This window comes from Callithrix jacchus, chromosome 9 (genome assembly GCF_049354715.1).
Source record: "Callithrix jacchus isolate 240 chromosome 9, calJac240_pri, whole genome shotgun sequence".
Classification (NCBI taxonomy): Eukaryota; Metazoa; Chordata; class Mammalia; order Primates; family Cebidae; genus Callithrix; species Callithrix jacchus.
This window is the reverse complement of record NC_133510.1, coordinates 27918507-27945882: the sequence shown is the minus strand read 5'-3', so window position 1 is coordinate 27945882 and position 27376 is coordinate 27918507. Positions and strand designations below refer to the sequence as shown.

Sequence of the window (27376 nt, the reverse complement as noted above, 5' to 3'; positions counted from 1 at the left end):
CCATCACCCAAATTGAAATGTGAAATGTGAAATATAAGCTGTAGACATCCAGTTCCACTGCAGTGCTGGGGCAGAGGAGAAAGAAAGTTTGGATGAATGTGAAAAACACAGAGGGCTATTGGGAGCATATTCGTTTTACTCATTCTCCCTAAGAAACAGGCATGTTGCTGGTAACATGGACTTTTTCCACCCTGACTACACAATTGTTGGATTTAGGTGCCAGACTCATGTTGCTTCTCATTGCAAAATGCCCCCACGTGGCACTTTGTCCCATTTTCATTTCTGCCCTCGATTAGGTCACTGTAAATTTTCTCTTCATGTTTACTCAAAATACCAGAAATATGTAGGGACATTCGACTTATCTTGAGACCTCCTGCTGTTCATGATTCAGCTCACTTTGCTGTTCTTTTTAATGTCCTCTACCTTACATTTTGATGGTTTTTTTTAAAATCTTCTTTTTCTTTAGCTTTATTGCTCGTTTCATTGGTTCTTACCCCAGAGTCTGGAAGTGACCCTGAGAAGTTGTCTAAGCAGAAAAGCATGCATTGTGTTTTTAGATTGTTCAACACACAGCCACCATTATTACCCCATGGGATGCCTCTGTGCAAAGTGGAACAATCTGTCCCTTTCTCTGAGGAGCTCTAGCCCTATACTAGGGTGCATGGCTTGGTTACCAGAGGGCAGACAAATTTCAAAACCAAGTCTCTTGTGCATTCTTGTGCCATGAATAACCTGCTCAATGGAGAAGTGCAGCGTTGTTTAGAGAAGAGCCTGTAATCGTGCTTAAATAAGTCACTGCAGAAACTATTGTCTCACGATGAAAATGTTCCTCTTTAAAGGCCACTTAGCAAATGAGTGACCTTCAACACACATTTATTTCCTCAATTTTCAGTAGTTTACAAGACCCTTGAACACCATTCAAGGCTTATATTAGTGGCTTTCTGCTGGCACTAAGATCAAATCCAAAACAATGTGGACTTACTTGCAAGACTTTATTCGCACTTTCAGCATAGCACCATGAACTTATTAGTACGTTTTAGTGTTGTATTACCATCTCACACTTGTCTGCATTTCAGCAAACAATTAATAAACATGGACTAGGAGCCAAACTCTTAAAGCACAACTTTTGTTTATCTCCAGGTTGGTATTTTCACTTCATCTAACCCTATTACAAAATGCATATCCTTCAAACTTCCGAACAGAAGACTCTGGGGATGTTTGGCAAACTCTCAGCATAACTTCTGCTGCTCCAGGCTTGGGATCCACAAAAGAGCTGCCTCTTGGGTCAGCTCCTCCAGCCCTGCTTGGCTCTTCCCTTAGCCATTCTCAGATACACAGACCCTCCTCTATGCACTGTGCTTAGACACCAGCTTGAAGTGCACAAACTAGTTCAGTATCACTCAAGGGAATCTCTAGATATAAATTCTGCACAGAACAATGATAATACTCTATTTGCATAGTGTTTTGTTATTTAGGAAATGCTTTCACATGCATTAGTTTTTGTAATCCTGAATTGGAATATCATCCAAAAACCAAAAATGCATAAAATTCAGTCATTTTTCAGTCTGTCCCACCCCGTTCTTTCCATGATGCTGGTTGGTTCATAAAAAAGAGCAAGTGGAAGCTTGCCCCACTGTGGCCCCAGTTTCTGAGCTTCAGTTTCCAAAATAGATACAGAACTCGCTCAAGTTCCATCTGTGCTGACCCACTTCCTCCTTGCCCTGGTCTCCAGCCTTTGGCTCTCATGCATTTGCTCTGGTCACCTCTTCGAAGCTTGTCTTCCTCCAGCTCCGTGCAGGCTAAGAATGAAGTGGTTTCTCTAAATTCCGTTTGTACAGGAAACACAAGGTTCTTTATGCCTATATCAGTTTCAGTAGGAAACCCTCTTTATAGCAGCTACACAAATCCTCTGTCTGGGATACCTGTGATTCATTCACACAGAATCTTGATCCTTTCAAACAACAACAGTCATATTAACTCATGCTTACTACTTTCTGTGTGGCAGACATGGCACACTTGGTGCCCTCTGCATGTTATCTCATACTGTTACAGAACCTCAAAATTTAGGTTGAGTACCTGATGCCAGTAAGCCAAACACTGACACATCAGTGCATAAAAGCACAGAAAAGGTATTCAATTTGGCTACAGCATGAAGAGTGTGAGAGGCACCTCTCAAATCTAACCTGTCTTTGAACATAACTGGAGGCTTTTATGAGTAAGGTAGATTATCTGGGAGGTGAGATTCTCTGATAATTAAAGCTACCTGTGTTCCTCAGCCAATCAAACTTCCGGATGCCATCAAGGAGATGCGCATGACCTAAGGATCATTGTTCTTTAAAAGAAAAACATGTTAATTAATCTTGCAGGCAGCCCCTGGGAGTTAGGTTGTAAAATTAATCAATTATTAATGACTACCCTCTACCAAAATGACTATGTGCAAGCAAGCATGCATGGAGGAAGAAAAAGACAAAGAGGAAGAAGTAAAACAAACATCTTATAATTTTTATAAGATAGTCTTGGTTACATCACTTTCCCAACAGACACATAGAGCTGCTATGAGTATGCCCATTTACACATGAGATTGAATTGAAGCAATTTTTACAAGGGGATACCACTGACCCTAACTCCCTGAGCTGTCTGTTCCCAGACTTTTTTCAGCCCTTTATCTTCTGCCAGCTTTACAACTCCATGCATTTAATTCCTCAGAAACCACAATTTTTGTTTAAAATCTGTAAGTTTCTTCTTATTTCTATACCCCAGCATCAACAAAGCATAGGCTCCATTTTTGAAATAGAACACCAATTTAATTTGCCTCCTTTGTATAAATGTATCCAGTCCACCCCATATCACTGTAGAATATCTATACATTGTTCTAGAATTACTGTTTTCTCATTTCATATGGATCTTGTTTGCTTTAACTTTTTCAAAAGTGGAGGCTATGCTTTGTATTTTCACCTCTTTCCAAAGTGCCAGCAAAGAGCTTCTAAACCACAACAGGCAGTAAATCCATGTTGATTACAAGTAAAACCTATTTTTGCTTTCACTTTCCTTTGATATAAAAGTCAATTAAATAGGCTGCAGAGAACAGGGAGTTTAGGAGGATGAAATCAGAGAAACATGTAGCTGGAAAAAAATGAAGATGCCCAGTAAGCAAAGTGAAATTGTATAATGTAGACTGATCAGCTCTATCCAAATGGGTGCTCCTTTTGGATATCAGCTCATTCAAATAGTAAATGATTTCATTAAAAACCTTCCTGGCTGGGTGCCGTGGCTCAGGTCTGTAATCCCAGGACTTTGGGAGGCCAAGGCGGGTGGATCACGAGGCCAAGAGATAGAGACCATCCTGGCCAACATGGTGAAACCCCGTCTCTACTAAAAATACAAAAAAATTAGCCAGACGTGGTGGTGCGCACTTGTAGTCCCAGCTACTAGGGAAGCTGAGGCAGGAGAATCAATCATTTGAACCCACAGGCGGTGGTTGCAGTTAGCGAGACTGTGCCACTGCACTTCAGCCTGGTGTCAGAGAGAGAGAGACTCCGTCTCAAACAAGCAAAGAAACAAAACTTTCCTTTGGGAAAGGTCACTTGGAAGGCCCACTTTACGGAAAAGAATCCAATTTAATATTCAGTGGAAAAAGTGGAACTGGATGAGGCCAGAACTATCCTTTCATTTTAGAGCATAAAATTGGAAGCCTCGATCCTCTGCTACTAACTAGCTGTGACTTTGATACGTCATTGAGTCGATCAGAGCTAACTGATTCCCAGGGCTTTCCAAGGTAATAATGGTAATAAAAACAGCAAACGCTCACGGAATTCTTGCTGTGTAACAGAAACTGTGCTGAGCATTTTTCATGCATTATTTCATTTAACCATCATTCCTTGGGACAAGTACTATCATTAACCCCAACTGAGGAAACTAAGGCTCAGAGAGATTAATTTGTCTAAGATCACAGGGAAAACGCATTTTGGTGAAACTATTCATTCAAGCCTAGCTCCAACATCCATTCCTCTTTTCCTCGCATCTACATGAGACTTTCGTTATCCCTACATTTGCAAGCAAAGTGCCTTATTCTGGGTTCACTGAATGCTTCATGCACACAGATATTTTAGTGCTTCTCCCATTGTATCTTGCTAATTGTTTTTGCAGGTCTCTCCGGGCTGACTGCAAACAATGAATTCAAAAGCTGTATTTTAATTGTCTTATTACTCTTAGGACTCACCCTGGGGCTTAACAGTTAGTAGACTCTCATATGTACCAAAGTATGAACTCTAAAATTTGTTGTATCCTTGAAAAGGTTAAGTAATTGACTCACAATCACACAGGAAGTACAAAGTGAAACCGGATTTTACATCTAGGCATCGGACCACCCCCACTCCCTACAAGCATCACTCCTCGTTCAAGCCAATGCAGAAACCAGAGAATCATTCTCTGTAATAGTTCCCTGCTCACAATTCCTGCCTCCTTTTCTCTTCCTACTCCAATCATTGTTTCAGCCCATCACCTTCTCCCCAACCCTCAATCCCCATAGTAATTCAGATTACTGCCTTCACTCACCTGGATTACAACAATAGTTAGGATATAGGATTTTGGCTGACCCCCAAAACAAAAGGTTAAAAATTATGGATGACTTTTATAAGCTACAAGCATGTCTTACAGTTTTCCCTAGATACAAAGATATACTTCTGCCCACTCAGCCTTAAGTAGCTTCAGTCATGGTTCTCTAGGAAGTTAGAATTATATTTTCTCCCCATGACATAAATTTCAGTATGAGGATCAGCAACATTGCTCCAGTCCTGGAGGTCATTTAAGGCAACCAATTAGTCTCCAAGATTCTAGCTCACTTGCTGTTCATCTGTTTTAAGATTGCTTTTCACCAGTTTATTTTAGGATGTCTGCCATTTTCACCCCAGTTTTGATAACTGCAGGTTGTTGTTGTTGTTTTAAAGCCATTTCATTGTTCAATCTCTCTGGAGCTGGGGCCCTGCCTTGCTCTTGCCCTAAGCTGTATTCTGGTTTCCTGCTTACCTCCCTTGACTTTGAATAAATATCACGTGCTCTTGCTGTGCACTGCCACCTGTGGGGCCCTTGGTCATACTGTATTGAGACCTCCCTGCAGGATTGGCTGCTTGCCCTTTGTAGCCAGATTCTTAGAGATAACTTCCTTCCATGCTTCTGAAACACATGTGTCTCCCCACTGCCTGCCTCATCTCAGGGATGGCTCTCTTTACAGGTACTGGAACTAATTTAGAGCTGTAAATGTCCCTTTGATAGCTACTCATCCCAAACACAAGAGAAATTTCCTTAGTGTAAAGAAAATCAGTCTTGGCAAACTGCTTAGATTTTCAGTAGTGAAGCTTCTCAAAATGTTGAGATCTCCGGCTCTTCTGGGAACTATGGGACAAAGTACTCCAGTTAATATTCTCAGATGACCTGCCAAGAAGAAAGGTCACACTGGTAGGAGTTCCATGTGCTATTTAAAGAACAGATCTTAGATGGGAGAAGCAGCAATATGTGGCCAGGGTTTTAATGAGGAAGAGAAGGTGCAATGTGGCTAAATTAGGTAGTAAATAAAATTGTGTTCATAAACAACACTGGCTGCTTACCCTGTTTCATAATTCCTCTTCTTTGAATTTATTATATTCATTTTTAGTATTGTGAATTATTTATTAGTATTATATATTTAACTTGTTAAATGAAGAAATGTTCTCTTGTATGAGGGGGAAAGAAAATTCTGTTTTAGTCTTTTGGGATTCATCTTTAGAAATATTTCTAAAAATGGCCGGGCGCGGTGGCTCACACCTGTAATCCCAGTACTTTGGGAGGCCAAGGCGGGTGGGTCACGAGGTCAAGAGATTGAAACCATCCTGGTCAACACGGTGAAACCCCGTCTCTACTAAAAATACAAAAAATTAGCTGGGCATGGTGGCACGTGCCTGTAATCCCAGCTACTCAGGAGGCTGAGGCAGGAGAATTGCCTGAACCCAGGAGGTGGAGGTTGCAGTGAGCCGAGATCACGCCATTGCACTCCAGCCTGGGTAACAAGAGCAAAACTCCATCTCAAAAAAAAAAAAAAAAAAAAAAAAAAAATATATATATATATATATATATATATATATTTCTAAAAGTGACAGATATGTCTCAAGGGAGAAAATGAGGATCATGAGAAAATGAAACAATTTCTCTCTGTATTAATTATATGTACAATCCAAATCCATCTAATAGTTGGTGGCTGTAAATTTATTCATTTTCCTTCTACCCTCCCTCCTTCTTCTGATTATCTTTCTAAATTCACTTAGAAGCAGCAACTACCAAAAAAAAAAAACCCCACGATAGTAGAGTAGAGAAGGGATGGGTATTGTATTTAAGGAAGATATAGGCCCTATAAGTACCATGCAGCAGTAAGGACCAGAAACAAGAAGATTGCTCACAGCAGCCCCAGTAGAGTTTAATATCAGATCTTGAGGTGAGTCAAGAAGATCTAAGAAAATTATACCTGAGTCTACCAGAGTTGTCTGTTTCCACTTTTTTTATTCTTCATTTCCTCATCCTCTATTCACTTTTTATGTGTAGTTAAATATTCATTTTATTGTAACTCCAGATAGCAGTCAGAACTTAATGTTATAGTACATTATGGTTATGTTTTATTAATCATTTGCTTTTTCCTTGAACTTAATAATTGCATTTTTTAAAAACTGCTTAGGGGGGTCCAAAGTGGCTCCCACCGGAGGTCATGGCACTTGCGAAGGCGAGGTCATGAGTTCAAGGCTAACCTAAGCAACCTTATAAGCTCAAACTGATTGGCAAAAAAAAAAAAAAAGAACTGCTTAGTTTTCTTTTCTCTATTACAATTCTTCCCACACCTTCCAATATTCTATTAGTCCAGTTTTCCAAAGATCAGTCAAACTGGGTGATGTATTCATTTCAGTTCTAAAATAAATGAATTATTTTAATTTTGCAAAGACTATTACATGTAACTCCATATTATGAAATTTGAATATACTGACATTTTCAAAGTAGAATGTTTAAGTGTGTAACTTTCTAATAATATGTAACCATAAAAAAGTAGGTAAATAATAACATCTTCAACTGAGAGTGCTTTGCTAGGAGGCAGTAGAACTTAGTAGCTAAGTGTCTGGCATTAGAGCGACTAGCTTTAAATGCTGGCTCTGCCACTTACTAGATGTGCCTACCAGAAACAAGATATTCAACCTATTTGCACCCTAGTTTTCTGATCCATAAAATGGATATAATAGTACCTAACTCAAGGACTGTTTGAGCTTAACTTAAATAATACATGTAAATCACTATCATATATATTGCCTGACACCCAGTAAATTATCAGTAAGTAGTAGGTATTGTTTAGCACAATAGCAAAGGAAGAAACAACTTAAAAACACTAAAACACTTCATCTAATGTTTATGTATGAAAATATATGCACATAAAATGAACAGGAAAATGATAAGCTGAAATAAAGGCATTTGCAGCATGGATGGCAGGCCAAAAGGTTAATACACTTAATATGTAATAAACCTTAGGTAAAACAGAAAAGTAGGCAAAGTACATAAATTGGCAGTTTATAAAAAAAAAAAAAAAAAAAACCAGGGCCGGGTGTGGTGGCTCAAGCCTGTAATCCCAGCACTTTGGGAGGCCGAGGCAGATGGATCACGAGGTCAAGAGATCGAGACCATCCTATCCTGGTCAACAAGGTGAAACCCCGTCTCTACTAAAAATACAAAAAATTAGCTGGGCATGGTGGCGCGTGCCTGTAATCCCATACTCGGGAGGCTGAAGCAGAAGAATTGCCTGAACCCAGGAGGGGGTTACAGTGAGCCAAGATTGCACCATTGCTCTCAGTCTGGCTAACAAGAGCGAAACTCGTTCTCAAAAAAAAAAAAACAGATGATAGACCAGCCTGGCCAACATGGTGAAACCCTGTCTCTACTAAAAATACAAAAATTAGCCAGACGTGATGGCAGACACCTGTAATCCCAGCTACATGGGAGGCTGAGGTGGGAGAATCAATTGAACTTGGAAGGCAGAGGTTGCAGTGAGTCAAAGTCACACACTGTTCTCTAACTTTGGTGTTAAAGTAAGACTCCATCTCAAAAAAAAAAAGATATAAAAACTTATCTGCCCTCACTTGGAAAACATGTTCATATTGCTGGGCACGGTGGCTCATGCCTGTAATCCCAGCACTGGGAGGTAGAGGCGGGTGGATCACCTGAGGTCAGGAGTTCGAGACAAGCCTGGCCAACATAGCGAAAGCCCGTCTCTACTAAAAATACAAAACATTTAGCCGGGTGTGGTGACAGACACCTGTAATCTCAGCTACCCAGGAGGCCAAGGCAGGAGAATCACTTGAACTCGGGAGATGGAGGTTGCAGTGAGTCAAGATTATGCCACTACATGCCACCCTGGGCAACAAGAGCGAAACTCCATCTCAAAAAAAATGTTGTATATTAAAATACAATTGTATACCAAAAAAAGGAGAAGACAGCCAGGTGCAGTGGCTCACACCTGTAACCCCAACACTTTGGGAAGCCGAAGCAGGCAGATCATGAGGTCAGGAGATCAAGACCCACCTGGCCGTGGTGAAATCCCATCTCTACTAAAAAAATATATATATAAAAAAAGAAAGAAGGCCATGGTGGCTCACTCCTGTAATCCAAGCACTTTAGAGGCCAAGGCGGGCAGATCACCTGAGGTCGAGAGTTCAAGACCAGCCTGACCAACATGGTGAAACCCCGTCTTTAAAAAAAAGAAAGAATAAAAAAGGAGAAGACATAAATTACTAATATCAGAAATGAAAAAGGGGCCATTATTACTGACTCCATGGACATTAAAAAATATTAAAGGAATATTAGTCACAACTCTATCTTCACAAATAAGATCACTTATATGAAAATAGACCATTTCCTTGAAAGACACAATCTATTGAAACCCATGCAAAGAGAAATCGATAATCTGAATTAGCCAATATATAGTAAAGAAATTTAATCAGTAATTAATAACCATCCAGAACAGAAAGTACCAGGCCCAGATGGGTTTGCCTGTGAATTCTACTGAACATTTAAGGAAAAAATGATACCAATTCTGTACAATTTCTTCCAGAAAATAGAAGTGAAGGGAGCACTTCTGAACACATTCTATGAGACCAGCATTAATCTGATACCAAAACCAGAGAAAGACATTAAAAGAAAGGAAAATGCTGGGTGCAGTGGCTCACTCTTGTAATTCCAGCAGTTTGGGAGGTGGAGGCAGGTGGATCAAAAGGTCAGGAGTTCAAGACCAGCCTGGCCAACATGGTGAAACCCCGTCTCTACTAAAAAATACAAAAATTAGCTGGAGGTGGTGGCATGCACCTGTAATCCCAGCTACTTGGGAAGCTGAGGCAGGAAAATCGCTTGAACCCAGGAGATGGAGGTTGCAGTCAGTGAGCCAAAATCGCACCACTGCACTCCAGACTAGTGACAGAGTGAAAGTCTGTCTCAAAAAACAAAGAAAGGAAAACTACAGACTCATATCTTTCACAAACATAAATCCAGAAATTTTCAACAAAATATTAACAAATGAAATCTGACAATGTATAAGAAGAATTATGCACCATGACCAAAAGCATTTTATTTCAGGTATATAGGGTGGTTCAATTGATTTGAAAGATCAATTAATGTAATTTATCATATCAACAGGCTAAAGAAGAAAATTGTATATGCTTATATCAACAGATGCAGAAAAGCAGTTGACAAAAGTCAGCACTCATTCATATTTTAGAGAAAAAAACCTCAACAAACTAGGAGTAGAGGGGAACTGGATCACAACTTCATAAAGGATAAATGCAAAATAACTAACCTAACATCATGCTTACTGTTAGGAAACTAGATTCTTTCTCCCTAAGATCAAGAACAAGGCAAGGGAGTCCTCTCTGTCTCGCTACTGCTATTCAACATTGTACTGGAAGTCCTCACTAATGCAATAAGGCAAAAAAAAAGGAGAAGGAGAAGAAGAAAGAAAAGAAAAAAGAGGAGGAGGAAGAGAAGGAGAAGAAGAAAGGTAAACAGATTGAGAAGGAAAACTTTGTTCATAGATGACGTGATTACGTAGAAAATTCCAAAGAGGCTGGGCAAGGTGGCTCACGCCTGTAATCCCAACACTTTGGAAGGCCGAGGCAGGTGTACCACTTGAGGTCAGGAGTTCAAGACCAGCCTGGCCAACATGCTGAAACCCTGTCTCTGCTAAAAATACAAAAATTAGCCAGATATGGTGGCGCATGCCTGTATTCCCAGCTACTGGGGAAGCTGAGACAGGAGAATCTCTTGAACCTGGGAGGTGGAGGTAGCAGTGAGCTGAGACTGTGACTTTGCATTCCAGCCTGGGCAAGAAGAGTGAAATTGTCAAAAGGAAGGAAGAAAGGGAGGGAGGGAGGAAGGAGGGAAGAAGAAGGGAAGGGAGGAAGGAAGAAAGGAAGGCCCAAAGAATCAACAGCAAAAAACTATCTTGGAACTATTATAGTAAGTAATTATAGCAATGTCTCATGACACAAAGTTAGTATACAAATGTAATTTCTTTCCTATATATCAGCAATGAACAACTGGAATTTGAAATCAAAAATACACCATTCATATTTTTACCAAAAAATTACTTAGGTATAAATCTAAGGATCTATATAAGGATAACTACAAAACTGTGATGAAAGAAATCAAATCACTAAATAGATGGAACAGCTATTTCATGCTCATGGATAGGAAGGCTCAAATTCCTCATGCTACTGGTTCCTCCTGAAAACTTGATCTATGGATTCAACACAATCTGCATTCAAATATCAGTGAGTTATTTTATGGATATTAATAATTTTATTCTAAAGTGTATAGGAAAATTTCTCCGGAGAAAAAGTTAAAAAATAAAAATAATTAAAAAAAAATAAAGTTTATAAGAAAAAACAAAAGACCCAGAATAGCCAACATAATATTGAAAAAGAACAGGGATGAAAGACTGACACTATTCAGCACTGAGTGTTACTATAAAGCTATAAAGATCAAGAGGGTGTGGCATTTGTGAAGGAAAAGACAAAGAGAACAATAAACTTATATAAATACAGTCAACTGATCTTTGACAAGGAGCAAAGGCAAATCAATAGAGAAAGACTAATCTTTTCAACAAATGGTTCTGGAACAACAGGACATCCACGTGCAAAATAAGAAAAAAATTAATCTAACACAGACTTTGCACCTTTCACAAAAATTAACTCAAAGTGGGATCATCGACTTAAATGTAAAATATAAAACTATAAAACTTCTGAAAGATAACAGAAGAAACCCTAGGTGACCTTGTGTTTAGTGGTGAATTTGTAGATTCAACACCAAAAGCACAATCCATGAACAAAAAATTGATAGATGAGACTTCAATAAAACTAAGAACTTTTTGGCTTGGCAAAATATACTGTTGAGAAAATAAAAAGGCAAGCCACAGTCAGGGAGAAAATATTTGCAAATATATCTGATTAAGAAGTATTATCTGGGGCCAGGCACTGTGGCTCAAGCCTGTAATCCCAGCACTTTGGGAGGCTGAGGCAGGCAAATCACAAGGTCAGGAGGTCAAGACCAGCCTGGCAAATATGGTAAAACCCTGTCTCTACTAAAAATACAAAAATTAGCCAGATGTGGTGGCAGATACCTGTAGTTCCAGCTACTCGGGAGGCTGAGGCAGGAGAATTGCTTGAACCCAGGAGGCAGAGGTTGCAGTGAGCCAAGATTGCGCTACTGTGCTCCAGCCTGGATGACAGAGCGAGAATCCGTCACAAAAAGAAAAAAAAAAGAAGAAGACGTATTACCCAAAATATCAGCCTGGGCAACATGGTGAAACCCCATCACCACAATACAAAAAAAGAAAATGAAAATTAGCCAGGCGTGGTGTTGTGAACCTATAGTCCCAGCTACTCAGGAGGCCTAGGTGGGAGGATGGCTTGAGCCCTGGAAGGTTGCAGTGAGCTGAGTTTCTACCACTACACTCCAGCCTGGGCTATAGAGACAGAACTTGCCTCAAAAAAAGAAAAAAAAAAAGTTCTGTCCAAAATATGTAAAGTGTTAATATTTAACAATATGAAAGCAAACAACCCAAGTGAAAATATGGGCAAAAGACCTGAATTAACACCTCTGAATAAACACCTCACCAAAAGAAGACATATAGATGGCAAGTAACCACATGAAAAATGTTCAATACCATATGTCATCAGGGAATTACAAACTAAAACAATGAGATACTATTCTACCCCATTAGAATAATTAGAAAATCAGAACACTGACAACACTAAATGCTGGTGAGGATGTAGAGCAACAAGAACTCTCATTTGTTACTGGTAGGAATGCAAAATGCCACAGCCACTTCAAAAGACAGATTGGCAGCTTCTTACAAAGCTAAACATAGTCTTAACATAGAATCCACCAATTGTACTCCCATTTGCCCAAGTGAGTTGGTACTTATCCAAATGAGCTGAAAACTTATGACCACCCCAAATATTGCATTTGAATGTTTGTAGCAGCTCTATAATTTCCAAAACTTGGCAGCAAACGTCCTCACCAAATGCCTTGCTGATATTAGTACAGTGTCCCTACCAAATTCCACTGCTCTGCTGGACCAGTAACGCTAGTCCACGTCCATTCAGATCACTGTAGAATCAGTGGAAAAAATAATAATGAGACTTAAACAGTAAGAGACCTATGTGATGTGAATTAAAAGACACAGTTATTCATTGAAATTCTATTTCCTCTGTGTTCTAAAAAACAAAATAGACATTTGTTTGAAGTTATTTGAAAGGTTTTTAAAAAGTTTTGGATAGTATGGTTATTGATACTGCCCAGCAGTATTTTGTTATTATTCTTCCTTAACAAACGAAGAATTTTTTTTTTTTTTTTGAGACAAGGTTTCACTGTATCATTCAGTCTGGAATGCAGTGGTGCGATCTTGGCTTACTGCAGCCTCAACCTCCTAACTTTAGGTGATCTTCCCACCTCAAACTCCTGAGTAGCTGAGACTACAGGTGTGAGCAAACACACAGAGCTAATTTTTTGTATTTTTGTAGAGATGGGGTCGCACCATGTTGCCCAGGCTGGTCTTGAACGCCTGAGCGCAAGTGATCTGCCTGCCTCCACTTCCCAAAATGCTGGAATTACAGGCATGAACCACCGCACCAGGCCTGAAAGCCAATATTTTTAAGTTCATCTTTGAGAACTGGTATGTGTAAACCCGAACATCTATCTGAAAACAGGCCATTAAGCTCTGCCTAATTATGAAGAAATATTTAAAGCCGTTTAGATCAAGTACCATATTGCTTAGTATATTGAGATTACAAATATACAATTATCTATAGTCATTGTAAGCACCACAAATAAAATATAAATAGCACTTAGAGAATACTTATCATTCAGGCTTTGCGAAACTGATTCCAATGTGCTACAAAGATAATGAGAATTCATTAAGAACTCTTTGCACATAATGGAAGGGTTAATATTTGCCAGGACAGGAAGTTGATACTCAAGAGAACATTCAAAGCTTCCCTTCTTGGACTGGTAAAAGTCTGGAAAATTATGTCAAAATTTTCCTATCAAGAGATGATACTGCATTGCAGAAGCATGTGAGCTTCCAGGTTATGCCAGACTGGATGTTGCCTGGGAAACCATTACTGGTTTTTGCTACAGCTAGAAGAGAAGTCTGTTCCTAAGACGAAGATAGTTTCAGAACTTTCTGTCTCCGGTTCCTTCACAGCTTCTGCAGTCCTCACTGCTTACATGTCTTCTACCCACAGCCCCAGTTTGATCTGATTCTGTGTGGTCCCTGATTCCCAGATATTTGCCTGAATTTGACTCCTTCACATCTAGACATAATTAAAAAGAAAAAATTTAAAAACAGTTGCAAAGCTGCAAAACTGTTTGGTTTTACCTATGCAGCATCTTTTTATTTGAGCAAATGTTTAAAAATAAGAATACAGCTCAAAAAAATCTATATTTACAGTTTTTTTTTAAAAAAATGGAATTTTGGCAATTTAAAGCCGTATTCCCTCATGAAGTAATCTGCTAGAACAGAGTGCACTGTGCCACTCTGTGACACCAGTTTGCCGTAGTCCTCACTATTCCCAATTGTTCCCAACACTGATCTTAGGTTTTATTATAGTGACGTTATCCCCAGCAGCAATTTGGAAAGGCTCAGAATCCTGCAGCCTCCAGCTGCATGAGTCCTAAACCATAATTTATAATCTGGTAGCTAATATGTTAGTCCCGCAAAGGCAGTCTAGTCTTCAGGTAGGAAGGAGGTTTGTTTTGGGAAGGGCTATCTATCATCTTTGTTTCAAAGTTATACTATAAACTAAGTTTCTTTCAAAGTTAAGAAAGAATCTTAACTTTGGGGCAATGATCACTTGAGGCCTGGAGTTCAAGACCAGCCTGGTAAATACAGTTCAGCCTATACCCAGGAATGGTGTAACAGGTTGGAAGTTACAAGCAAGGTGGAGTCAGTTAGATCAGATTTCTTTCATTGACATAATTTTCTCAGTTATAATATTTGCAAAGACAGTTTCAGTAGTGTTTTTATGAAAAGGAGGAAAGAAATAAAGAGAGGGAAGAAGGGAGAAGGGACCAGAGGAAGAGAGGGAGAGAGAGAGGAATGAAGTCAAAAGAAGGGACAATGACCACTTAACCACCCAAGGGGTTCACCTTGCCCGCAGCCTTGACAGAGCCGTTTCACCAAAATAAGGGAATAGCAATGAAGAAAGAGTAATTCACACAGAGTCGACTGTGCAGGATACCAGAGGTTTATTATTACTCAAATCAGTCTCCACCAGCATTTGGAGAAAAGAGTTTTTAAGGAAAATTTGGGGGGTAAGGGGAAGCCAGTGAGCCAGGAGTGCTGATTGGTCAGGGATGAAATCATAAGGAGTCGAAGCTGTCTTCTTGCACTGAGTCAGTTCCAGGGTAGGGGCCACAAGATCAGATGAGCCAGTTTATCGATCTGGATTGGTGTCAGTTGATCCATCACATGCAGGGTCTGCAAAATACCTCAAGCATTGACCTTAGGAGCAATTTAGGGAGGGTCAGAATCTTGTAACCTCCAGCTGCATGACTCCTATCCCATAATTTCTAATCTTGGCGATTATGTTATTCCCACAAAGGCCATCTAGTCCCCAGACAAGAAGGAGGTCTGCTTTGGGAAAAGGCTGTTATCATTTTTGTTTTAAACTATAAACTAAATTTCTCCCAAGGTTAATTCAGCCTATGCCCAGGAATGAACAAGGACAGCTTGGAGGTTAGAAACAAGATAGAGTCAGTTAAGTTAGATCTCTTTCACTGTCTCAATCATAATTTTGCAAAGGTGGTTTCAACCATAGTCAGCACTCAATAAATACTAAGCATAATATTGTCAATGATTGGCATCAGGCTTGGTGTATTTTGCTCCACCTCCTCCCTCCTTGGTAATTCCTCAGCCTGCTGGGGACAAGGCAAAGGTTCACTTCCATATTTTTCAGTCTCTCTTTATATGAATTGATCATTTTTTAAATCCTAGGTTTTCTTTAGGGTGCTGAGGCAGGAGGATCACTTGAGGCCTGGAGTTCAAGACCAGCCTGGTAAATATAGTGAAACCCCAGCTCTATCAAAAAAAAAAAAATTGTAGCTTCTTTAAGGGCCTTGTATGTTAAAAAGGGAAATGAGGAAGTAAACCTGATGGTAGTTACAGGTGCTGCCCTGTTTCTGCCTTCCACTCTGTGCTCTCAAATCCCAGCACCACCAACATAAATGGTGAGTTGATGGTTTAGCCAGCGTTTGCTCTTGCCTTAGGTAAATGGCTATCCAAATGGCCAGGGAATTTGACATATTCATCCAAATGAAGCTGAGCCCAACTTGGCTGGCACTACCCAGGTGGAAGGAGCTTTGAATGGGATTTTAGCAAACAATCAGATGTTACCAAAATCTTTGTAGTACAGCATGTAGAGTTACCCTGTGGTCTCTAGCTCAGGGCCTTGAGGGACTGTCCTTTCAGGACCTAGATGGAGCCCCATGGTCAATGCACCAAGAAAATAAAGGGCTTTATAGTCTGAAGGTGACAGATGGAGGACTAAATTAGTTTAAATCTTTGTCCAAAATATATAAAATAAATTGCTATGATAATATCAGTGTTGGTTTGAATAGCCTGTTGGATTGGCTGAGATGAAGTAAGGAGCTGGCAGCTGGGCTCATCTGGTAGCACAGATAAGAACCTAATTAGCTCTATGAAAGAGGAAGCTCTGGGCCACCTCTTCAGAGCTGTCTGAGGCCCAGGGGCACATCTTCCAGCTGCCTGAGGCTGCTGCCCACTCCCAGTCCCACTGAGGGAAGGAAGTCTCTCTCCTAATAGGACAAGGATGACTCAGCAGATCAGCATGTGGGCAAGCAAAGCTCTCAACTACCTTTTCTCTTAGCATGGGTGACAATGTGTATGCCCACTAACCTCTCTTCCTTTCTGTTTCCTTCTGTGGACCAAGCAATGAAAGAAAATGACAAGGATTTCTTCCTTGCACAAACATGTAAGAATGATTCCTCTTCATCAGACACAATCACAGCTTAAAGAACTTGCATGAGTCTTGTGAGCTGGGTCCTGGCCCCTAACCCCTGACTACGATCAATCATTCTTAAGACATCTACCAAGAGAACTTATTCAGATAAAACATTTTAGGGTTTTTTTAATTAGAAGTTTTTCTATTTAAAGAATAATAAGCTCCTTCTCTAGTTTTCTTGTAAAAAAAAACTAAGCATGTGACAGGCAAAGGTTACAGATTTTTCACAGCTTACTTCCTCCTGAAATTCAAGTCTGTGGTTAATCAAGCTCTGTGAATGACAGTTTCTCTCTCAAATTTTGTAGGCTAACACGGCTCTCTGAACACCCATAGTTTCTTGTTTTTTGGTTTTTGTTTTTGTTTTTTTCCTGAGTAGTGTAAACAATTGTAATAAAGCTTTAAATAAATGAGCTATAAGAAATTTTCCCAGGGTCTTGATTCTGTGATCAAGCATCAAGGTCTCTGAACCGGCTATCCTTAGACACATGCCTGAACTCAAAGCAGCCATACTGTTAAGGGATAGACTTGGTGCTGTAAACTTAGCCATTTTGGTGTTTGTTTTTTATTTGTTCGTTTGTTTGTTTTGAGACAGGGCCTGGTTTCCCAGGCTGAAGTGCAGTGGCACCATCATAGCTCACTGCAGCGTTGACTTACTGGGCTCAGGTAATCCTCCCACCTCAGTCCCCTGAGTAGCTGAGTATAGCATGTACCACCATCCTCAGCTAATTTTTTTTTTTTTTTTTTTTTTGAGATGGAGTCTCACTCTGTCGCCCAGGCTGAAGTGCATGCAGTGTCGTGATCTCAGCTCACTACAACCTCCACTTCCTGGGTTCAAGCAATTCTCCTGCCTCAGCCTCCCGAGTAACTGGGACTACAAGCGTACATCACCACACCACACCCAGCTAATTTTTGTATTTTTAGTAGAGACAGAGTTTCGCCATGTTGGCAAGGCTGGTCTCGAACTCCTGACCTCAGGTGATGAACCCACCTCAGCCTCCCAAAATACTAGGATTAGAGGCACTCCAGCCTGGCAACAGAGCAAGACTTCATCTCAAAAAAAAAAAAAAAAAGGAATAATAATAATAAATAAATGTATTTCAGAGAAGCAACAACAAACCATGTTAAAGAAAAGAACATTCTAAAAGAAAAAGGAAGGTCAAAAAAAGTAACCCGTACCAATAGTTTTTTAAGTGATAATTGGGAAAAATACTTAAAAGCCTACTATTTTACCACAAAATTGAATAGTGATATACAATTAATTTATAAAACAAATAATGCAATGTGGGCCAATCATATGTACAAAGCAAATATTCATCAGAAAAGAATATGACCGGAAGCTACTTTTCATGCTGCTATTTTGTCATTTTCATGTTTTCAGTAGAATTTTTAAAATCCCTTTTCAGTAATAGAAGTTATACTCTAACATAAAGCCATAAATGCACTCCCAACATTGAATTCTAATTATCTGCTTCTGTGTTTTTCCCTCCCTGCACTGTGAGCTACAGAACACAGAGAAGACCACGTTCTATTCAACCTCAAATCTCAGGTGCTAAGCACTGTGCCTGACTGAGGGGGCACTGGATGAATGTTTATCTAATAAAGTAAGAAAGGAAGAATAGCACACATCTAAAAATATTAAGCTATTTCTATCTTCCTGGACAAAACAACCTATGGCCACACGTGGTGGCTTGTACACTCTAATCCCAGCATTTTGGGAGGCTGAGGCGTGTGGATCACTTGAGGCCAGGAGTTCGAGACCAGCCTGGCCAACATGGTGAAACCCCAATTCTACTTGAAAAAGATAATAATAATACTTAGCCAGGTGTAGTGGCACACGCTTGTAATCCCAGCTACTCAGGAGTCTGAGGCAGGAGAATTGCTTGAACCTGGGGGACAGGTTGCAGGAACCGATATTGCATCCATCCTGAATAGCATGTCAACAGAGTGAGACTCGATCTCAAAAAAAAAAAAAAAGAAAGAAAGAAAAACAAAATAGCTGAGCACAGTGGCTCAGGCCTGTAATCCCAGCACTTTGAGAGGCTGAGGCGGGCAGATCATTTGAGCCTAGGAGTTCGAAGCCAGCCTGGGCAACATGGTGAAACCCCATCTCTATCAAAAATACAAAAAATTAGCAGGGCGAGGTGGCTCACACCTGTGGTCCCAGCTACTAAGGTTGGCAGGGGACTTAAGTATGAGGATCACTTGAGCCCGGAGGTAGAGGTTGCATGAGCTGAGATCGTGCCACTGCACTCCAGCATAGGTGACAGATCAAGACTCTGTCTCAAAAAAAAAAAAAAAATAGAAAGAATTGGAATTAGAAAGCTAACCCCATGGTTCAGAGGTAAGGGATATTGCTAAATAATATAAGACCCATTTCTTGTAGGGTATTGAACTATTCTCTGTAAAAAGAGTTTGCAACCTTAGAGAAAAAAATTCATGAACTATGGCTCTGGAACTATGAATCTGGGACCCAGGAAGCCTGGTCTTTAGTCCAAGCTCAGTGGTTAACCTGTGTGATTCAGACAGTTGCTCAATCTCCCTGAACTTCAATTTGACCTAAGGATGATTTCTGTCATCTCCTCCCACTTGTGCAGTCTGTTCCTGCAGTGATGGTGTCACACCAGCCAATGGAACAGTGCCCATCAAACAAGGTACTTGTCAGTATTTAGTCATTTAAAGTATTATTTTGCATTACTAAAGCATGGATGCATGTTTACTAATTCCTGGAATAAAATGCTTAGCACATTGTATGTTTAAGCTTCACAATGGGAAGTGGGCCAGAGGGGTTGAGTAACTTTCCCAAAGTCATATAGCTTGTGGGTTTTTAATTTGGGACCCTAAATTCAACTTTTCTGCCTGCAAAGGCCATGCTCTGAGCCCCTAAGCTGCACTGGAACAGAATACAGAACTTGCATGAAACATAAGAATTCTAAGTTTGTAGAAATGTTTAAGAAATCATGACAGAATGGGAATTTTTATAAATTTACATTTCTCATTTCATCCATCCTGAATAGTGAAATCACTGATTTGGCTCTTCTCAATCTGTAACATCCCAAATCCCCACAACTATTGCCTTGCTCATCAACACAAAGTTTGCACGTACTGACTTAGTGCAGAATTTAGTTCTGTTACTGAACTGAACTCAAGAAGCTTTAATCTAGAATTTCAAAGTTCTTAGTATGCTATCAGAGAAGATTTTTCTACCCTAATAGAAACAAATTATTCATTATTCATATGTGCTTCAAAGTACTAAATGTGAGTGCTTTGAAGAGAAATTATAAAAAATATGTAGACTGTTTAAGTCAGACAAGCAAAGAAAAAACATAGTTTTGTGATTTGCCAAATTTGGTCCAATCTGTTTAAGGCAGCCAGCAATAGATTTAAGCACATGCATACACTGGTCAGCTGAAATTAATGCACATATAAGTATATATTTAATGGGCTGATTTCTTGCCCACTTACAGGATTCCCAAGAAGATTAGAAAAATAAATTGTGTTCCTTAAAATAGAAAATGTAGATAAAATGATAATAGCTTGCATAAAGAAAAGTTCAAATTTCTCTGTGGCTGTAACTGCTAATGAGTTGCTAATATTAAAGGATATCTGTGTGTGAAAGCACATTTGCAAGGTAAAACATGCACACTTGTGTGTGCATAAGTTGTCATTATTGTTTAAGAAAAAGCCAAGTTTGGTGGGTAAAAAATAAAAAAACCACTGAGCTTTTAAACATGAAATGGGGCCAGAATAACACTAGTTGCTAGAATAGCAATAGTAGATGTCTACACAGAGCATAAGTTCTTGGAAGCAAGAAAGCCAGTTGAAAATCTCTTGATCTCAAACAGGTTTATTTTAAGTTTAAAGAGTGTGATTATCATTTGCATTATTACAGTTCCTCTGTACTCTGGTCTTGGAATGATTACAGAGGTTGTTCTTTTATTCTCACAGTGCACAGACTAGCTGAAACCTCCAGAACTGAAAGATTTGCAATTCATTTATAGAATTGCTAGAAGTAAATAATGGCAGATTTTCAAAGTTATATAACAGACTACTCTGAATTATAAATACTAAGGCTATCAGTTGGGTTCTGCCTTGACTGTATTAAATTTCGTGGTAATGACTGTATTAAAATTCATGGGAAAATGCAAGATAATTTTATTGATGGCCATAGACAAGAGGAGGAAAGCAATGTATAATGTATGGAATTGCTGGGCACGGTGGCTCAAGCTTGTAATCCCAGCACTTTGGGAGGCCGAGGCAGGTGGATCACGAGGTCAAGAGATCGAGACCATCCTGGTCAACATGGTGAAACCCCGTCTCTACTAAAAAAGATACAAAAAAATCAGCTGGGCACGGTGGTGCGTGCCTGTACTCCCAGCTACTCGGGAGGCTGAGGCAGGAGAATTGCCTGAACCCAGGAGGCGGAGGTTGCGGTGAGCCAAGATGGCGCCATTGCACTCCAGCCTGGGTAACAACAGCGAAACTCCGTCTCAAAAAAAAAAAAAAAAAAAATGTATGGAATTAATTTTAAGCCACACACTGAGTAGACAGTGATATAAAGTAAAATGATATTTTTCAAGGAAAGACAATATGTCACATTATCATCCAGTTTACATAAGTAGCATACTATTAAAAAAAAAAAACAACTAAGCCTTTAGAGCATGTAGTTCAGTACTATTCGGAAATATGTTACTCTTGTTAGTTATTCTGTACTGCAGGAAGGAATACGGCTTCCTCCATCCTTCTAGGTTTGTTGGCTGGGCTACAAATTAAATTGACACAAAACAGATTAACAGAAGAAAAACCACTTTTGGCCTAGCTCAGTGGCTCATGCCTTTGAGAAGCTGAGGTGGGAGGATCACTCCAGGACTTCAAGACCAGCCTGGGCAACATAATGAGACTAAATCTTAATTTAAAAAACAAAAAACTGCCAGGCGTGGTGGCTCATGCCTGTAATCCAAGCACTTTGGAGGCCAAGGCTGGTGGATCACCTGAGGTCGGGAGTTCAAGACCAGCCTGACCAACATGGTGAAACCTCATCTTTAAAAATATATATAATAATAAAAAATTTTTAAAAATAAATAAATAACAAAAAAAAAAGAGGAAAAAACATGTTTCATTATGTGCACACACACATGAAACTCAAAGAAAGGCCAGATGATGGAAGCTTATCCTGAGCTATAGGAAGGAACAGGGACTTGGGGCTTCTGTGAGAGCTAGTGACAAGTTATGGGATGGTGGTAAATAAAGGTTGTTTTGTTATGTAAATAAAAAGTCTCCCAGGTAATAAAAGTTGTCTGAGAGCAGGACTTCCTGATAGATACTTTGACTAATGTAGATTTCTTTTATAAATATAAATACATTTTACAAAAGGACAGCTTTTCAGAGATACTCCTGTGTCTGCAGTTGCTCAGAATAATCAGCTCGAAATATGCCAAATAACTATACTTTGGGGTGGCGTATTTTTTATTTTTTATTTTTATTTTGAGATGGAGTCTCACTGTCACCCAAGCAGGGGTGCAGTGGCACAATCTCTGCTCACTGCAATTGCTGGATTGAAGCGATTCTCAAGGAGCTGGGATTAGGGGTATCTGGGCGTGGCATATTCTGATCTTCTGTAGGCATGCATTGGGGTAGTATATTTTGAGCCCCGACAGTACCATTTGATGGAGAAATATTGAATCTATCCTGAAGTGTTTAAAACATCTATAGAGGCCAGGCGTGGTGGCTTAGTCCTACAACTTTGGGAGGCTGAGGCAGGCGGATCACGAGGTCAAGAGTTCAAGACCAGACTGGCCAAGATGGTGAAACCCCATCTCTACTAAAAATACAAAATATTAGCCAGGTGTGGTGGCAGTCATCTGTAATCCCAGCTACTCGGGAAGCTGAGGCAGAGAATTGCTTGAACCCGGGAGGCAGAGGTTGCAGTGAGCCGAGATTGCACCCCTGCACTCCAGCCTGGGTGACCAAAAAAAACAAAAAACAAAAGACAAACAAACAAAAAATCACCTATAGAAGGCTCAGTGTTTTGAGAAAAACTTTTTAAAACTTCATTTTCTCTCTCTCTTTTTTTTTCTGATTCATTTTTTTCCTTTTCTTTTTCATCTTGGTACTTGTAAGAAAAATTATATTCCCCTCCCTGAAATCATCTTATTCCAGAGAAAAGAAAACCGACATCTAATCAGTTAGGACCATCTCCCCTGCCACGCCACCCTGCTTTTTTTGTTGTTGGTGGTGGTGTCTTTGCTCTTGTCACCCAGGTTGGAGTGCAGTGGCACGGTCTCCGCTCACTGCAACCTTTGCCTGCCGGGTTCAAGTGATTCTCCTGCCTCAGCCTCGCAAACAGCTGGGATTACAGGCACCTGCCACCACACCCAGCTAGTTTCTGTATTTTCGGTAGAGACAGGGCTTCACCATGTTGGCCAGGCTAGTCTTGAACTCCTGACCTCAGGTGATCCACCTGCTTGACCTTCCAAAGTGCTGGGATTACAGGCTTGAATCACCGTGCCTGGCTGACCATCTCCCTTTTAAGCACGCTGTCCCCTTGAGTTACCTGCTGGTTTCAAGTAGAACACTAAGAGAGAAATCAGAAAGTTCTTGTCTTGCTCTGCTACGTACCGTGTCTACTGAAGCCAGTGGCTCAGGCCTGTGATTTCCTGTAGGGTGGACTGGGCTGTTCTTCCATCAAGAGCGCAGTGGAGAGATGAAGTGAAAGGATTTAAAAGCAGGTTGTGGCCAGGTGCAATGGCTCTCGCCTGTAATTCCAGCACTTTGGGAGGCAAAGGCTGGTGAATCACCTGAGATCAGGAATTCGAGATCAGACTGGCCAACATGGCGAAATCCCATCTCTACTAAAAATACAAAAATTGGTTGGGCACGGTGGCTCACGCCTGTAATCTCAGAACTGTGGGAGGTGGAGGCAGGTGGATCATCTGAGGGTGCAAGTTTGAGACCAGCCTGACCAACATGAAGAAACCCCGTCTCTACTAAAAAAAATACAAAATTAGCTGGGTGTGGTGGTACATACCTATAATCCTAGCTACTTGGGAGGCTGAGGCAGGATAATCTCTTGAACCCAGGAGGCGGAGGTTGCTGTGAACCGAGATCACAGCATTGCCCTCCACCCTAGGCAACAAGAGGGAAACTCTGTCTCAAAAAATAATAATAATAAAATAAATAAATAAACAAATAAAAATAAAAGTTGTTTGTAAACTGTAACACTTTGCACAGGAACACAAGATTACGGCTATTAAATATTAGTTAGAAAAGGAGAGTTCTTCTTACCATTTCCTTGTTTCTTTCTTCTCACTTCCTCCTTTCCCCTTCTGACCACCTTTTCAGCTGTGAACACACCATACCAGCAAGAACAAAAAGAGCCGAGGGTCTGAATTGTTCAATCAAAGGAAGAGTCAAAATAAGCTACACCCAGATTACTGAGAAAGGTGAAATGAAAACAAGCCCAAAACCAAATTCCAGGAAGATGCTGTCTTTTGTTTTGACTTACCATTTCGTGTTTTCGTACATGTCAAAGTCTTGAAGCTTTGGTCACTAGTCTTCCGCTTCCTAAAGCAAGAAAGTAAATGCTGACTCGTTTTTGCCATTTGCCCCAGATGCCACCGGAAATGTCATCTTCTCCCCAGACACTGGCTTGCAAGCATAGCAGCACCCAGAGGCTAACTTATTTCCCTTCTAGCCCAAGCTCTGAGATCTCCCATCTGGCCACAATGATCTACAGGAGAGGAAGAAAGCTAACTAGGGACGAGATCTAGAATCAACCGAGAGGGATGCTTAAAAATCACCAGTTACTTTAATGAGTAAGTACTTTTCAGTTTTTCCATTTTATTTGAAACATTAAGTTGGCATTTCTGACCAGCCTTTCTTGAGACTGTCATTTCTTGGGCTCTTACTGTAGAGACGAATCAGCACCCTAGCCTGCTCCAGCCCACCCCATGTAACACTAAAGAGTCAAATGGTGTTTGGCAATAACAAAATATTAGTGACTGATAAATTAGTAAATTTATTAAAATGGTCAGTGAAAGGAAACAGCCAACTTAGTTGTGAAGTGGAGAAGAAATGTGAGGCATTGGTTGTCTGAAATCTTGTATGTTGTGGTTTACCACAGGGGCTTGGCATCAGTGTTTACTCACAGCACTGCTTTTTATAAAATGGATGACCTTGGGCAGATTACTCAATCTTTTAGCCTTAATTTTTAAATGTGTAAAATGGAGAAAATTAGAGTATGTAGTCCAGGTGCAGTGGCTCACAATTGTGAGTATCTATGTACTTTGGGAGGCTGAGGCAGGTGGATTATTTGAGTCTGAGTTTAAGACCAGCGAAGGCAACATGATAAAACCCCATCTCTAAAAATATATATAAAAATGAGCCGGGCATGGTGGCACAGGCCTGTAGTCCCAGCTACTAGGGAGGCTGAAGTGGGAGGATCAATTGAGCTTGCAGAGTTGCTGCAGTGAGCCATGATCTTGCCACTGAATTCCAACCTGGGAAACAGAGTGAGACCTTGTCTCAAGTAAATAAATAAATAAAGTATGTATTTCCTAGGGTTCTTCTTCTTTTTTTTTTTTTTTTTTTAAATAGACTGAGTCTCACTCTGTTGCCCAGGCTGCTGTGCAGTGGCGCTATCTTGGCTCATCACAACCTCTGCCTCCCAGGTTCAAACAATTCTCATGCCTCAGCCTCCGAAGTAGCTGGGATTACGGGCATATGACACCATGCCCAGCTAATTTTTATATTTTTAGTAGAGACAGGGTTTTACCATATTGGCCAGGCTGGTCTTAAACTCCAGACCTCAGTTGATCTATCCACATCGGCCTCCCAAAGTTGCTGAGATTACAGGCCTGCGCCACTGTGCATGGCCTTCTTAGAGTTCTTAAGAAGAATAAAGAGATAAACTGGTAAAACATGTAAATACTTTTGGGAGAGTATGTTAAATAATTAGTGTTGCTAAATAATAAGTTACAGGCATCATTTAACTGGAAATCTTCCTTAACCACTAAGCCCACCTTCTAGATATGCTAAGGTGGCTCAGAATAACAATAGCAGTGAGCATTTGTAGAGTTTACACAGCATTTCATTTGATTTCCACAATTAACTCTAAGGTAGGTAGTGCATAGCTGTTGACTTATTTTTGGAGATGGAGGAGAAAAGAGAAGCAGGAACTCAGCTGAACAAGGCAGCAGAGAGAAAAGCCCCTAGGTTCATGGCTGGCACTGAAGAGAGAAAACCATAGTCTGGGGAAAGGCCTAATGTGAGAAGTTAGTCTGTGTGCCTGGGAAGCAGGACAGTCATTTCTCCAGCACAGATTCTTGTTCCTCAGCTTCCTCAGTCCCTGGAACTCGCTTGTTCTTTCTTGTGCTCCAAACCATAGAGCTTGAAACTGGCAAGTGCTCAGTTGCGCTGCCAACAGGGAAAGCAATGGGAGCTCAAGTTTCCAGAATCCTCTGCAACTTAGTGCGAGTAAAAGCCAAGGCAGAGACAGTGTCTTGCCCTGTCATCCAGGCTGGAGTGCAGTGGTAGCATCACAACTCACTGCAGCCTCAAAGTCTTGAGCTCAAGGAATCCTTGCACCTCAGCCACCTGAGTAGCTGGGACTACAGGAGTGCACCACCATGTCCTGCTAATTTTTTTTATTTTTTATTTTTTGGAGAGACAGGGATCTAGGGTGGACTTGAACTCCTGCTCTCAAGCAATCCTCCCTCCTTGGCTCCCAAAGTGTTGGGATTACAGGTGTGAGCCACTCTACCTGGCTGAGACTTGCTCTTATAATCTCATTTTTAAATTCAAAATTTTTTTTTCATAGACTGAGCACCTATGGAAAAAGGTTGGCTCAGGTTTATAATCCCAGCACTTTGGGAGGCCTAGGTGAGTGGATCACCTGAGGTCCGGAGTTCGAGACCAGGTGAAACTCAGTCTCTACTAAAAATACAAAAATTATCTGGGCATGATGGCATATGCCTGTGATCCCAGCTGTTCCAGAGGCTAAGGCAGGAGAATCACGAGCCCATGAAGGAGGAGTTGCAGTGAGCCAAGATCGCACCACTGCACTGGAGCCTGGGCTACAGAGCAAGACTCTGTCTCAAAAAAAAAAAAGAAAGAAAGAAAGGAAGGAAGGCTGGGCGTGGTGGCTCACGCCTGTAATCCCAGCACTGTAGGAGGCCAAGGTGGGTGGATCACAAGGTCAGGAGTTCGAGACCAGCCTGGCCAATATGGTGAAACCCCGTCTCCACTAAAAATACAAAAATTATCTGGGTGGCAGGTGCCTGTAATCCCAGCTACTTGGCAGGCTGAAGCAGGAGAATCACTTGAACCTGGGAGGTAGAGGTTGCAGTGAGTGAGATCGCGACACTGCACTCCAGCCTGGGCAACAGAGCAAGACTCCACCTCAAAAAAAAAAACAAAAAAAGAAAAAGAAAAGAAAAAAATGTTTCCAAAGAAACACTGTTACACATAGAATTTAGATCTACAAAAATGGTAATAATAATAACAATAATAAAATCATATCCATTTTTAAAACTCTTTTGTGTAATCCCTTCAGAGAAGCATAAGTGCTATTTCCCCCATTTAAAAGATGGAATACTAAGTAGCACAAAGATAAAGTAAGCATTAGAGGTGGAAGAAATCCAGGCCTGCTGACTCAACCCCAGGTTCCTGTTACTGAGTAAATGGACTTTTGTGGCTAGTCCTGGATCAGAATTGTCAGAATGCAACCTTGCAAGCACTCCTCATTATTAGCTCTCCAATTGCCCTACTTTTTTATGCATGGGAACTTTTCATTCAGCCATTGG

The 27376-nt window shown here is 40.5% G+C and overlaps 1 protein-coding gene and 1 long non-coding RNA gene across 3 annotated transcripts in view; one reads left to right on the top strand and one right to left on the bottom strand.

Annotated features, from left to right (window-relative positions):
• PCED1B (PC-esterase domain containing 1B) overlaps positions 1 to 27376 on the top strand; it is a 167248-nt gene that overhangs the window by 123697 nt on the left and 16175 nt on the right. Inside the window, 1 exon segment of the mRNA XM_017975951.4 lies at positions 24268 to 24388. The gene's annotated coding sequence lies outside the window, so the exon portion shown is untranslated.
• On the bottom strand, positions 14781 to 24139 carry LOC100894856 (uncharacterized). 2 transcript variants are annotated; one of them, XR_622691.5, is made up of 3 exons: positions 24079 to 24139; positions 23859 to 23958; positions 14781 to 15058 (listed from the first exon to the last, which is right to left on the bottom strand). It is a non-coding gene; the product is annotated as an uncharacterized LOC100894856 (long non-coding RNA). The 2 variants fall into 2 exon arrangements; XR_008473757.2 differs by having other exon boundaries at positions 23859 to 23915.